Source organism: Peromyscus californicus, unplaced genomic scaffold (assembly GCF_007827085.1).
Source record: "Peromyscus californicus insignis strain IS unplaced genomic scaffold, ASM782708v3 Scaffold_9__1_contigs__length_137607984, whole genome shotgun sequence".
Classification (NCBI taxonomy): domain Eukaryota; kingdom Metazoa; phylum Chordata; class Mammalia; order Rodentia; family Cricetidae; genus Peromyscus; species Peromyscus californicus.
In genome coordinates, this window is record NW_026294617.1 from 9,295,903 (window position 1) to 9,308,445 (window position 12,543).

Sequence of the window (12,543 nt, forward strand, 5' to 3'; positions counted from 1 at the left end):
GCCTCCCCTGGGAGCTGGGATTAAGGGCATGCTGTAGCTAGAGTTTTCCTGCCTGGCCCACAGTCAGGACAAATCTCTCTCACCTGCCAGTCCCACAGCCGCTCAGACCCGACCAAGTAAACACAGAGACTTACATTGGTTACAAACTGTATGGCCATGGCAGGCTTCTTGCTAACTGTTCTTATAGCTTAAATTAATCCATTTCTATAAATCTATACCTTGCCATGTGGCTCGTGGCTTACCGGCATCTTCACATGCTGTTTGTCATGGTGGCGGCTGGCAGTGTCTCTCTGATTCAGCCTTCCACTTCCCAGCTTTATTCTCCTCCTTGTCCCGCCTACACTTCCTGCCTAGCCAATGGCCAATCAGTGATTTATTTATTGACCAATCAGAGCAACACATTTGCCATACAGAACATCCCACAGCAGCATGCACCTTCACACTGGACATCGTTTGTTTGTTTGTTTGTTTGTTTGTTTTTGGAGACAGTATTTTGTCATTGAGTCTGAAGCTTTTTGGTTTGTCTAGGCTAGTCAACAAGCTTCAGATCTGTTTGCTACACCCCTTTCCAGCCCTGGAGTTGCAGACACACAGTGTGGCTCCACCCCTTTCGAGCCCTGGAGTTGCAGACACACAGTGTGGCTCCACCCCTTTCCAGACCTGGAGTTGCAGACACACAGTGTGGCTCCACCCCTTTCCAACCCCGGAGTGGCAGGCACACAGTGCAGCTCCCAGCCTGGATGGGTGCTGGAGATCTGAACACAAGTCTTCATGTTTTTGTAGCAGTCACATGATAAACTGAGCTATTTCTCCAGCCCTGGGTTACTTCTTTAGCATGACTTTAAGGTGTGCTGACATATCCTGGGTGTCAGTTGTACCGTCCTTTTTTTCCTCCTCAACCCAGCAGCACTGCTTTCAGCAGAAGGGGCTCCACACCAGTGTGACCAGCATGCTACAGCACCTTGGATTCCTTAGTCTTTGAATCTGTCAGAAGCAAGAACACGACTGAGCATGGAATTCTTCTAGGGGGGAAAAAGCTCAAAACATTCACCTTCATGAACCAGGAGACAAAATCAAATCCTTGCTTTAAAGACCCTGGCCAACCCCTCTTAACCTAACTATAGCTTATTCAAGTAGTTCAACCAGAGGGATGTTACTGATGACTCTGCTGATACGCAGTACTAGCCAAGGCCGACATCATGGGTAAGATGTCCTGTGCTTGCATCTGTGCATGTCAGTTCTCCATCACTAAGCTAAGGTGGTACCCCAGTAATACTGGGACCATTGTTGCTTTATTCTCATCACGGTACTTCCCCCGCAGCTTTAGTACTATAGAGCGGGAATCATTTTTGCATTGTTGGAGGCTGCATTCTGAGTATCTCAAATACGTATTCAATAAATCAATCAATACTTCTATATTCCATTTGCTAGAACAAGAAAACTAAGATGTGGCCTGTCCAGATTTAATTAGCAGTTACTGTGAAGTATCATTGTTTCATTTTGGTAGTGTGGTGTGTGCTGATTCTTATTGCTATGCATGGCTCTAAACACTTGCCAATATTTCTGTTCAGGTGATGTCAGGGGCTTCTGATACGGTCAGGAGTCACCAGGAGCTCTCAAGTAAAGGAGGCGGCAAGCCGGACCTTACCACAAAATCCCCTTAAGGTGTGACCACATGTTGAAATCTATGCAAGCTCTGGCCTTTAGGTCCCCTCTCCTGCCCTTTGCTGGGTAAAGCCACCTTGGGCTTTCAAAACTGATTGGGCTCTAGTCAGAGTCCTACGGTGATTACTGAGAACATATCCCAAATTTTCTAAAATGCATACTTATTCAAGTACTTGCTCATAATGGCACTAATTTTTAAGGTCAAATTAAGTGACTTCGTGTTTATTATTCTCTGTGATTTCTGATAGCACTGCAGAAATGGTTGGGAGTCAGAGGCATCATTTCACCATAACAGATTTTAAAGTGCTGTGTGTGGGAACACGGATGGCTCCCTCTGGCTCTGTGGTTTCCTTACAAATGAGGAGGTCTAGATAGATGTCTAAAGGTTATTAAAGGGAAGCATACCAGGACTCACTCGGGGTCAGGGATCTCTGGTCTGGGTCAGGACAGTACCCTTAGCAGTGGGTTAGAAATTAGTTACCACTGCCTACCCTGCTGCTAAGGACCCAGACACTGCTCTTGGATTAAGAGCGTTTGGGATTTGGAATTGACCCTCTTTTGAATTACCAACCCCAACCCTGCTCTGCTAAAATATAGGCACTAAACTACATCACATATTAAATACTGATAACTACTGAGATTTTGACTAGTGTTCGAAAGATAAAAGCCATAGTTGTGGGTAAGAAGATAGTAATTAAAAAAAAAAAACTCAGAGCGACAGTGAAGCTCTTAGACCCACACAGCCCTTGGGTTTCAGGCAGACTTGTAAACTTACAGAGACTCGCTGACTTCTCAGTAGCTGCTCCCCAACCCCAGAGTCCCCTCTCCTAAACCCCTTAGTACCCTGGGACTAAAGCAGCCTCAGTGTTTCCCTCAGGCCATAGTGCTTGTAGGTATTGGTTTACTTTTTACCACCATGGCTTCTCACTCACTAGCGGCTATTAATTAGCCTATCTGAACATCACAACTGTCTCCTGGACATGCTCTTCCCATTTTCAGGATGCAACCCTGAAGGCTCAAGTGACCACTTGAGGGTTATATGGTGAGTCCCAGGCGGAGTCTGCACCAACATCCCAAACTTCACCCTTTTTCTGCAACATCTCACAACTTTGTGGGATCCCAAGAAGTCTGATACACTATGAACTTAAAAGTTTAAGCCAAAGTATTGTCTCAAGAAGGTCTGGATGCAGGCTTAAGGGAGTGATGTGGTTGAAGTAGGTGGATGGACCAAGACTGTCCTGGCCATGATTGGATATACCAAAGGAACAGCTAGACCTCCAAAGGCCAGGGCTGATCCACAACCTGGAGTTAGATATGAATTTGCCCTCCATGAAAGGAATAGCAGTCAGTCAGTATTCTCCCTGAACACAACAAGTTTAGTAACTTTTATATCTAATAGAAGGAGCTTACACGCCATCAACTGCCATAGACTTTAAGGGCTTTGACAAAGGTCTAACAATTTATGAAGGCACTTTGTGTCCAAATCAATCTACTCAATGCATGTTAAATAATTGATTCACAACGAGGTCAGATGTGCTGGGATTGGTACCATCTATTTTCTATCTTGTTGGTTTGTTTGTTTGTTTGTTTGTTTGTTTGAGACAGGGTCTTACTATGTAGCCCCAGCAGGCCTGGAACTTGCTATGTAGATAAGGTTCATCTTGAATTCACGGAAATCCTCTTGCCTCTGCCTCCGGAGTGCTGGAATTAAAAGTGCGTGGCACCTCACCCAACTAGTCCTTTTGAGATAGAGTGCTTCTAGAACACTCACTTTAAGGGACTAGTGTAAAATAAAAGCTTCACATATCTCCTCTGTCTGCTTGGCCTGACTATCTAGCCTGACCTCATGGAAGACTCCTTCTATGTTCCAAAAGACATCTCCATCCTTCTGACACACACATCACACCCTTTTTGTTTCTGAAACTGTTCTAATGGAGGCAAGAGAAGGACTCCCGTTTACTGATCTCTTCCCATGTCTAGCACTGAGCTAAGCAACTTCAAGAACATGATGCCCACTGTCTCTAGAGTCCTGGGAGAGGTTCATTTCATAGACAAGGGAAGAAAAGCTAGAAGGTCATAGATTGAAATTCCGAGTAGGTCTTCAAAAATCTCCAATCCTCGAAATGTTGTGGACTCTAAAATAAGATTGGTCTATTTGAGTTTTGGGTCTTGTTGTCTATGAGAGCTGAGGGGGAGATTAACATCTCCAATCTCTTTTTTCCGGTAGCGTTGAGGTGGGTGAAAGAAGGTTAAGAGTATCAAGGGCTCCTCACCGGGAGGAAGAAAGCTTCCAGGGGACAGGAAGCAGGCCTGGCGGGCAGCTGAGTCCAGGAGAGGTGGAGCTGATGGCAGAAGCCAACCCAACCAGCACACCGACACTGCAGAGTCCTACCTACCCTGCATTCCCAGGGCATAGAACCGGTCTCCCCTGCTCCACACAGCGGGAGACACTGGAGGCTGGAGGCCGCACCTGGAAGCTCAGGAAGGCGGGTGAGTGACAGACCCGGCGGAAGCGGGAGGGGCTGTTCGGGAGCGATGCTTGTCCCCAGTAATGGAAGGGGCTGGGCTAGCCACGTGACTGCAAGGAGGCGGAGATAGGCAAGCCGGAGAGCAGACTGGCAGGCGCTGGAGGGTTGCGGAGGGGTTTAGATCTGAATAATTGAGGAGCGATTCAGCAGCAGCCGCTGCCTCCTCTCTTCCTTTACCACCACCACCGCCCGCATCTCAGCTGGAAGTGCAGATCGCCGGCCATCAGCTTCCAGACCGTCACCTCCAGCCTCTCTGGTGAGTGGATGCCCCCCTTCACCACAGGCTGTGCCCCCTGTGCAGCCCCTGGCTTCCCGCGACTCAGATGAACCAGCGAGCCCCAGGCACCCGAAGGGAGGAAGCGGGAACATGGCGCGGAGGTTGAGGGCGACCTATGGGAAGGGGGTCTCTGGAAGAAAGAAGGAGCGAGGTCAGGGTCGCGCGGGCTCCGGCAGGGAATGGGGCCCCGGGAGCGTGCGCGACGTGGGGCCGCGCGGGAGCGGGCAGACGGGGCGCGGGTTGGCGCAGCCGAGGCGGGAGCGCGAGGCTGAGCTACTGGGAGTCCCGGCCACCCGGGTCTCCGCAGCCGCGGGGCCCACACTGTCCTCCAAGCCTGTGCACGCACCTGCCTGGGGTAACTGGGCTCTCGGCCTGGGACTGAGCCCTTGGAAAAAGAAGAGATGGTTTCCGGGCGGGCCGCAGTCCCAGAGGAAGGCGGGGACAACAATCTGTCCTTTTACCTGAGCAAAACTCTTCAAAGGGACTCCAGAGGAGCCCGACTAGGCTGGTGCGCCACGGGGAGCATCTGTCCCCAGCCAACCGGGACACTGTGAGGCGATGAGAAGGATGTGACGGGAGAGGTATCCGGGTACGCTGCTGCCCAGCGGCTTTCAAGAGGACTCTGGCCCGAGCTGTTTCTCCTCTTATCCTGGCCTTTTCCCCAGCCCCAAAGCACATTCAGTTCCCCACGAATTCCGAGGGCCAGAGTCGGCTGGCGTGGCCCCGAGCCTCCTCTCCCCCCTGAGTCACTCCTCCTCCCCCGTCAAATGTGCATTTTATATTACGATCGAGCAGCAAGGTAGAAGCTGCCAAATGACTCAGAAGGGATGGAAAGAGAAGATGAGGGAAGGTAGGAGCAGCAGGGCTGTCGCCTGTTCTTGGTACTAATCTCGCTACGTGTGCGAAACTCGGTTCATTGAGATCTTGAGTCAAGAGGCTCAAAGGATGTTCGCCTGTGTGGCGGAGGCAGTAACCGGACCGAGTAGCCAAAGGATGCGGGGATACCCTGCCTCCTCTCCCGGGTCGCAGAGAGCTCTGGGGAGCTGGTGAGAGGCGGGGCGCTGTCCGTGGTGCTGAAAGTTGTCTGTTGGGAGGTAAATACCAGGGAACTGGTGGGATCCCCGCAGGCTGGCCAGCTCTCCCTGCAACTGAGATATAATCACCATAAAAGGGCGTCGTCCGCTGTTTAACTAGAAAACAAGTGAGGATCCACTGCCTTCTCAGTTCTCTATTTCCCCAGACTTGTTCTGGGTGGAAGAACAAGGCCCCCCTGTAATTCCAGGATGTGACTTGGTAACTGGGTGATGCCTCACTCTGCCTGACGCAAGTCTTCTGGTCCATAAAGTGTTGAAAAAGCAGGGATGCTGTCCTGAAAAACACTTCTGTGGCTTTCAGGAACCAGAGAATTGTAAGGCTACAGAAAAACAAGTGAATTCACCCTTGTTTGGGGTTATGACTTGTCTTTCCTCTGCGCCCTTCCCTCACCACCACATGTTGTTTACATCCCCCAAACATCAATTTTAGTAGAGTGTAGGTTTGTTTCTTTAACTAGCATCGTGTGGGTAAGGTGAAAAAAGGAGTAAGGCAATTGGGGGACATGCAAGTTAAGAGAATGTTTATTTGCCGAACAGTCATATTAGCAGACACAGTCTGCTAGACACTGTCATCTTGTTTAAACTTCACATCAACGCTGAGCCACACCTATAACACAAATGAAAAAACTGAGGTTAGGGGGTTGGATTCACATTCTTTTCTGCTTACCTCCCATGTCCAAGTCGCTTTCATGTCTTGATCATGTACTTGACTTTCAGCAGCTGTGATGAGGAGTGGGGATATAGCAGATAACGGGGTGGGGGGGGGGCACTTTCCCTTTCACACACTACTCTCTCCTAATCCTTTCTTCTTTAATCTGTCACCTACCCGCTGTCACTCACTCCCACCCTCCCAACTGTTTTGTGCTTGCTACAACTGTTCACACAAGTTGAGCTCCAAGTTTATAGAAACAGGTTGGAGGCTAAACCAGCAGGCTTTCCTGGAAGGACAAGAACTAGAACACTGAATCCAGAAACCCACATATGCCTTCATATTTAGACTTGTGCTTAGAGTTAGAATGGTTGTGAATAGTTCAGCGAGACTAGGAACCTGGAGGAGTCACCCTTCTCAGTCACATAATTGAAAAGTTAGTATTTAAATCCTGAAAATGTGTTCCGGAGTCAGTAAGTACCCTTCCCACTAAGCCACAAGGCCTGAACACTCACCCACAATGCCGCATACCCGGATCTTCTCCCTTCACATCCTTCTCAGCACCTCATGGTATTCCTGGTGGCTGGGGATAGATGCTTCCTGTGGCTCACCAGCCTAGATGATATTAGCATCCTGATATACCACAAATGTCTAACATACAGACAGTCCTCTTGGCTACTATTTCTCTCAGAATTTTCCTCTTCTGGTTCTACCATTCCAGTACTGTCTGCCTCTGTGTACCTGAGAGGCAATCAGTCCTCTTCAGTGACATGTTTCCTATGAAGCAGTCACAAACAGGGATGGTGCTGTGGATGTCCACAGCATGCCTGTGTTGTCTATATCACTCTGACCTCATCCAACAACATAGTTTCCCTAAAACCCATCATTCCAAGCAGCTCCCCATGACTTCAAAGGAACTTGGAAGAGGGCTACAAAATAATCTAGGCATGCATAAAGATCACTAGAAGTGCTAGTATCTATAAAATGCTTTCTGCAAGTTAGGCATGATGCTAAGTCCTTTCCTCTATCATTTCTTGGGGTCTCCCAAGTTCTCCCAAGTACAGAGTTTCATCAGGGATGATCCTGAGATTACTGGTCATTCTAGCAGACTCTGACATCCCATTCACTTCTCCTTGCTTCTTTTTAACAGCCTGGAGTACAATTTCATCTTCATTCACTGGATTCCTGTAGCCATAATGACTGCACTGGCAGAGCAGACATTTTTTATTCTTCTCTCATATGTTACATCCCAACAGCAGTTTCCCCTCCCTCCCCTCCCTGTAGCTAGAGTTTTCTTGCCTGGCCCACAGTCAGGACAAATCTCTGACACCCGCCAGTCCCACAGCCATTCAGACCCAACCAAATAAACACAGAGACTTATATTGCTTACAAACTGTATGGCCGTGGCAGGCTTCTTGCTAACTGTTCTTACAGCTTAAATTAATCCATTTCTATTAATCTATACCTTGCCACGTGGCTTGTGGTTTACCGGTACTTTACATCTTCCTTGTCCTGATGGCGGCTGGCAGTGTCTCCCTCACCCAGCTTCCTGTTCTCTCAATTCTCCTCTCTGTTAGTCCCGCCTATACTTCCTGCCTGGCCACTGACCAATCAGTGATTTATTCATTGACCAATCAGCATCACATTTGACATACAGACCATCCCACAGCACTTCCCCTTTTCTTTTCTTAAAAAGGAAGGTTTTAACCTTTACACATCTCCAAAGTCAGCTTGATATATTTGGGAATTTGGGCGTAGGTTTTCTTACTACTTCCTGATGGAGGGGGCGCTGTATCTTATGGGGACACAAAGAATATTTTAGGGTTATGGAGTAGTCCATGAGGGTGTATTGTCTGAGCCAGTTGCCTTGAAACGGTTCTGGATGTTGGATCATCTGGGCCATGGTGTCATCGGAGACCTTTCAGGTGGTCTTGGCTGGTCAAACCTGATGTGTCTTAATCTGGAACAAATCCATAGCCTCTGGCTTTCTGTGGAAACAAAAGCAGAGCCTCCTTTCCAAAGCAACATATCCTTACATCCAAATTTTGAAGTCAAGGTACCTTTAAAATATACATTTTGGCATAACTCAACAGCTTTTGTAATCAAATGTTTTTCTTTAGTTACGAATATCAAAGAGAACATAATCCAGTTTCTCTGTGTGGTAGCCATCTTTACGTGGCTTATTTTTTATATTAGCTTGAGCCTATTGCTTTGAACTGTAGCCTTTTAAGCCTGAAACGGAGCTGGCGCTGCTGGCTCCGCCCACTTCAGCTTCCCAACATGGCAGTGATACAGTTTCCGCCAGCTCTGGGAGCCATCAACTCTCAGAAATAGTGGGTCTATGCTTCTATCAAAGCAGCGTGTAGCCCAGAAACCTCTTTTTTTTGTTTTGTTTTGTACTAGCAAAGGCTAAATCCACCACACAGCTTAATGTGCCACTTGCAGAGGCCTCATTCTCACCATACTGCAGGTCGAGCATGCACGCACACTAGGAACCCGCCAGTAGCTCAAACCGGCAGGCTGCCGCTAACTTGAAAGAGACAACTAGGAACTGTTTTTAGCTCCGTTTTAGAATCTTTTTTCTCAGGTTTTAGGTGGAAACTCTTGCCCCACGTTCCTCCCCTCAGCCTTCCTCTCATCTCTCCTCTCCCCCAGATCCACATCCCCTCCATCTCCCCTCAGAAAAGAGCAGGCCTCCCAGGAACATCAACCAAACACGGCACATATATTCTACAATAAGGCCAGGTACATACCATCACATGAAGGCTGGATGAGGCAACTCAGTAGGAGGAAAAGGGTTCCATAAGTAGGCAAAAAGAGAAATGCCCCCACTCCCACTGTTAGGAATCCCACAAGCACACCAAGCAACCCAGCCATAACATACATACATGCAGAGTATCTAGGTCAGACCCCTACAGGCTCCCTGATCTCTGCAAGCCCTCACAAGTCCTGGCTAACTGATTCTGTGAGCCATGTTCTTGTGGTGTTCCTGACCTCTTTAGTTACTCCAATCCTTCCTCCCTTTCCTCTGCTTGACTCCCCAAGTTCTGCCTGATGTTTGGCTGTGGGATTATGCATCTGTTCCCATCAGTTGCTGGATGAAGTCTCTCTGGTCCCTTTGATGAGGACTCTGCTAGGCTCTGGCCCCAAAACACTCTGCAGGCAGGACGAAGTGTAGGTCAAAGGTTTTGTGACTGAGTTAGTGTCCCAATCCTTCCACTTGAGACTTTGCCTGATTACAGAAGGTGGCCGGTTCAGACTTCTTGTCCCCATTAGGAGTCTTTGCTAGGGTTGCTCTTGTAGATTCCATGGATTTTCCATTGCACTAGGTCTCCACCTCATCCCCCAAATGCCCCCCAATTCCAGTCATTTCTCCCAGTTTTTTCTCCCCCAATCCCTCTTGTTCCCAACCTCACCTGCCCCAGAACACCCACAAAATCTATTCCATTTTCTCTTTCTGGGAATTCCTTACATCCCCTCTTAAGCCCTCCTTGTTACTTAGCCTTTCTGAGTCTGTGGACCACAGCATGATTGCCTTTTACTTTACATCTAATAGCCTCTTTACAAGTGAGTACATGCCATGTTTCAGAGTAGACATTTTACACTGAATTGATAGTTCTATCTTGCTCCAAAACTTAGCTTAAAAATTCAAATTCAATCCAAATGGCACTGAAATGCAGATGGGTTCATTAGCCCTTCCTTAGAGAGCCCCAGATGCCTTCTTAGTGCTACTGCCAACATTTTACTTCTGCCCCCTCTAGGTCCAGTTAAGGCATAACTCATATTAAAATCATATTAAATAACTTCATGAGCCTAAAGATGCTATTGAAGGGGTATTCTGGGTCCTGTGAACCATGATCATAAACTGTCTGGAACCTCTCTATCCATAGTCACTAGCTACATAAACCCATTTAAAGTCCAACTGTAACTAAAATATTTTGACACCAGTATCTCATATTTCAAGTGCTCAATAACCATCAGTGACAAATGACTACCTTGTTGGAAGGAACAGAACTTTTCCATCATCGCAGAGGGTTCTGTTGGACAATGCCACTTCTGAGACTGGTTAAAAAACAAAGCAAACAATCAAAAAAAAAAAACCCTCACAGCAACAAAGGACTAGGCATTGAAAAGAATTAAGGATTTAAGACTCTCTTTGAAGCTCCTGACAAGGAAAGGAAGGAGAAAAGAATATTTGCACCTCCTATGTCTCTAGCAGCCCAAAGATGGGCAGGGTGATGCAGCTAGCCAGGAGCTACATGTCTGCTCGAGGAGCTGGTAGCCTCAGCAATCTGCTTGCTATGGATTCTATGCGGGTTGATGGTTTGGTTTGGTTTGGTTTGGTTTTCTGAATTTCAACTTAGAAGTAACCTTACTCTTGTCTAGAATTCAAGTACAACAGTTTAGTAATGGGTGTCTACCTTATCTTAGAAAGTATATTGTGATAAACATGGAAATAATAGATGGCTTGGAACCAGTGGTAAGCATGCCAGTTGATGACATTATAGACCCTTCCTAAAGCCCCCTTCCTTCATCTGTAACATTGATGGGATTTCCATAACTACCTCCAAGCAGTTGTAGTAAGACTGAGAGACAGCTAGATGAGGGTCCCTCTAAGGAGTGTGGCTGAATGCAATTGTTGATTATTGCATACAGATATGGTACAGACGATGCTCAAACAGAGTAGTTCAAGTTGAAGAACTTCTGGGGTTTTTTAATCTTTCATTTGAATGCATTTTGACTTTATTTTTATTTTCATTGAAAAGTAAAATGATGGATTTGAATTTTTGATTGCTTAGACTTCTGATTGGTTAGGTTCTATTAATAGAAACTGTGCATTGTTTGTAGTTTAGTTTATTTGAACCTGAACATGTCCTTCTCAGAAAAAAAGTCATTAACTGAAGGGTCATAGTGTCTTGAAGAAAACTGCTGTGACATTAAGGATTCAGAAATAACACCAAAAAAATGTATTGTGCAAATGGGTGAGAGGGATACTTTAAAAGAAATGTTTTATTACTAGCGAATTGAGTTTCATAAGTGAGTATGAACAATGATAATTCTATTTCACGCATTGATTAAACCAAAAGAAAAGGCAAAAATCTATTTCTTCAACTGAATTCTTGGGGCTGCAGTAAGTATTCTGGCCTTAGATAGGAGCTTTGGCAACATGGATTCCCTAGTGAAATCTGTGTCAGTCATGAGTAGAACTTGAGAATCCAGCTAGTGTGGCCTCCCAACTTTGCTTAGTGCCTACCCCTGCACCTTGCCAGATGCTGTCTGTGCCTCAAGTAAGAGTACTTTTTATATGCAGCCATAGCTTGTTTCACACTTGATACTTAGCTGTTCTCCTCTTTTAACACTAGGCTAACACAGGACTCAGATACCGTAGAGGATACGCCTGTAAATAAAATCCCTCCAGCAGATGATTGCTTTTTTAAAATATATATAATACTAATTCTTTAGGAATTTCATATATGCATGCAATGTATTTGATCATATTCACTGCCTTCCTCACACTCCTTCCCCTATCTCCTCATAGATCTACCCACTACCACCCCACTCCTCTCAACTTTAAGCCCTTTTTGCAAAAAGTCAGATAATTCTTCATTGTGTTTGTTATAGCTATTGTTCATCTTGAAGACTCAGATGGGTAGTGGCTGACAAGATGCTCTGCCAGGGAGGTCATTTAGACACGCTTAGTCCCAGGTGGTGGCCAGGCATGTCGTTCTCAGGTCCCTTTTACATATAATATTATATTACTAAAGGAAAACTATATTATGAAAGACTGATGACCCTGACCTAGTAAATCATTTTAGTTTAAGTAGTAATTTTAGTTGAGTGTCAATTATTCAAATAGTACAAAGTGTTTGTTTTGTGGATGGGCCTGGATTTTCTAAAAACGGAAATGCTGTTACCCAGAGCTGAAAAGAGTTCAGTATTCCATTTCTGTTAATTAATAAAATTCACTGATTTTTTTATAGTGAAGGAACAGATAATTGATAATTTAGTTCTGACACTGCTCTTGAGAGTATGCCATTATCCATTTAATCAATAATGTAATTAAAAGTCTTGTCCTGGCACAGGAGCAAGACGGCAAGGGTACTTGACACTCTTAGAGCCTGGCACACGGGTACTTAAAAGTGTTTGTTGAATTCCGGTTACTATTTATATAGTTATATAGTTACTGGCCATATACTCAGCTAGCCAATCCTCTCTCAAGAAATCAGTTTTGGGGGCTAGAGAGACAGCTCTGTGGTTAAGGATACTTGCTCTCGCAGAGGACCTGGGTTCAGTTCTCAGTACTAATAGGGTGATTCACAATCATTCTTA

The 12,543-nt window shown here is 46.1% G+C and overlaps 1 protein-coding gene across 1 annotated transcript in view; it reads left to right on the plus strand.

Annotated features, from left to right (window-relative positions):
- The first annotated feature begins 4,313 nt into the window (after positions 1-4,313).
- Slc7a14 (solute carrier family 7 member 14) overlaps positions 4,314-12,543 on the plus strand; it is a 129,101-nt gene continuing 120,871 nt past the window's right edge. Inside the window, exon 1 of the mRNA XM_052732109.1 lies at positions 4,314-4,449. The gene's annotated coding sequence lies outside the window, so the exon portion shown is untranslated. The remainder of the gene's footprint in view (positions 4,450-12,543) is intronic.